We start from the raw sequence: 2,500 nt of genomic DNA, 5'->3' as shown, positions 1-2,500 counted from the left end.
GTCATACTTTATATACTGCTATCAATGTGTTATTCAAAAAAAACAAACAAGTTAACCATGCTGACAATTGGGCGTCCGACTGCTGGGAACCCCTGAGATCAGAGCAGAAGTGAGCACGCTCAGACGCCTCCCATTCATTATCTATGGGACTGCAGGAAATAACTGAGCGCTGTACTTGACAGTCCCATAGATAACTTTTTTTTTTTTATTATTATTTTTTTCTGTAAATATCCCTTTAAGTGCTTGCCCAGCAGCGATTGGAGGCTCGGCCAGCGGTATGGGAGTTTGGGGGGAGAGCTGTCAGTCCAATGATGGTTCCGCTGACCGTTATCTAACTTGTATGGGAGGGGGTTTAAAATGGAAAACAAAGCATGAGCACGAGCTCTATGTATTTCTATGTCCTTCCCCGGAGTCTCGCTGATCTCGGGTTCAGATTCTCCATGTTCTATCTCTGGTTCTTCCGGTGCCGGCAGAAGCCTTTTAGCTCGGTAGACTGTCCGCTGCGCCCGACTGTAATAGCTTTGTTCTATTTCTAGGATATGAGTGCAAAAATGAGCGCGAAGACCTCAGCGTACTATAAAGATGCCAACACCATGTCCAATGAAGCCCAGATAAATATAAGGTAAAATGAACGACTTCTACAGGAGCTTTGAAGCCGAATTCACATGTAGGAAAAGGCGCCAAAAGGCCCAACAACGTCAAATCAACTTGCTGTTCATATGTTTTGTCTTTTTGAACTTCTCTTAAAGGGAATCTGTCAGCAGGTTTTTGCTATATAATCTGAAGACAGTATAATTTAAGAGTTAAAACAGGTTTTAGTGATGCCTCTATTAGCAATTTCCTGCTGTTTTTTTTTTTTTTACCCGCAATGTTTGTTTTAGCTGGAGGAGATTATCAATGCTAGACTACATTGCATGGTGCCTTGTAATCCAACACACCTCTTCCTCTGATTAGCAGCTCACGGTCTATAGACTTAGTACATCCAGAGCCTGATGTGGTCAGGGGCAGCCCTCTCAGCTCTGCTGCTTTGCTAAATGTAAAACTCTGATTGTGTCAGAACGGCTGCAGCCAGTAATCTAAGTGATACATTGTTGGATTCAGGGTCTGTTAGCCTACATCATGCTGCTCTCAGATCAGGTAGCAAAAACCTGCTGACAGATTCCCTTTAACTGCTGCAGTCTTCCACAGCTATAAAAGTAGTCAAATGAAGTGACCGACCCATTCTATTGGTGGCTTCCGCTTGAAGCCGCTCACTATTAATACTCACGATTTTGCAGGAATATTTAGCAGGAACTCTATTGTCTGAAAGAAGACGTGCACTCGCCCCATTGAGTCGATCAGTGGTGCTTATGCATAGAAATCCATTAACATCCAGCTTCCAGGGATTGTCCAGCTGTGTGTCGGGAGCTGAGCACTGCTGATGACGCTGTGTTTGCACGTACCTGCCTGCCACGTCTCATTTCAGGGCAAACTCAGACCAGAGAGTCCAAAAATTATCCACATCTATCACAGTGGTTCTTGTAACTTCCTGAATGTGGTTCTTTAGCCTGGAGTCTAAAGGGCACTTTACATGCTGCGATATCGGTACCGACATCGCTAGCGAGCAAACCTGCCCGTGCCGCACAACATCGCTCACACACCCGTCACACTACTTACCTGCCTAGCGATGTCGCAGGTACTGGCAAACCGCCTCCTTTATAAGGGGGCGGTTCCTTCGCATTAAGCGGCCGCCCAATAGCAGCGGAGGGGCGGAGATGAGCGGGCGGAACATCCCGCCCACCTCCTTCCTTCCTCATTGCGGGCGGCCGCAGATAAGGTGAGGTTCCTCGTTCCTGCGGTGTCAAATATAGCGATGTGTGCTGCCGCAGGAACTACCAACAACCTCGCTACTCACCTGTCAACGATTTTTGGTGTTGGAGCGACCTCTCACAGACCAACGATTTTTACCTCTTTTGCGATCGTTTTAGGTCGCTCAGAGGTGTCACGCGCTGCGATGTCGCTAAGGATGCCGGATGTGCGTCACAAACTCCGTGACCCCGACGATATATCGTTAGCGATGTCGCAGCATGTAAAGCACCCTTAAGGGTATGTGCGCACACAGGGTTTTTTTTTGACGCTGTGTTTTTGTGCGGTTTTGGCCGCTAAAAACACACCCGCAGCAAAAACGCACCACGTTTAGGTGTGTTTTTGACTGCGTTTTTGATCTCTGCGGTTTTCTGCGTTTTTCCAATGCATTGCATGGGGGGAAAACACAGGAAAGAATTGACGTGTCCATTTATTTATTTTTTTTTATGCTCAAAAGCGCAGCTTAAAAAAAAAAAAAAAAGTTGTGTGCGCACAACAAAAATGAAAACTCAATAGACTTTGCTGGGGAAGTCATACAGGTTTGAGCCCAAAAAACGCACCCGAAAAACGCACTGTGCGCACAGAGCCTAAGGTTCCACCATGTTATAGTTGTCTTGCTTTGCGTCACAATTTTGGAGTGACTTCAGTGCAGGTG

At 46.4% G+C, this 2,500-nt stretch overlaps 1 protein-coding gene across 1 annotated transcript in view; it reads left to right on the top strand.

The window, feature by feature from the left end:
- The window catches only part of STIL (STIL centriolar assembly protein), a 93,170-nt gene that overhangs the window by 981 nt on the left and 89,689 nt on the right, over window positions 1–2,500 (top strand). The gene's annotated exons all lie outside the window — the stretch shown is intronic.

This window comes from Anomaloglossus baeobatrachus, chromosome 8 (genome assembly GCF_048569485.1).
Source record: "Anomaloglossus baeobatrachus isolate aAnoBae1 chromosome 8, aAnoBae1.hap1, whole genome shotgun sequence".
In the NCBI taxonomy this organism is placed as follows: domain Eukaryota; kingdom Metazoa; phylum Chordata; class Amphibia; order Anura; family Aromobatidae; genus Anomaloglossus; species Anomaloglossus baeobatrachus.
Note: the sequence above shows the minus strand (reverse complement) of the source record. Positions and strands in the feature narration are given on the sequence as shown.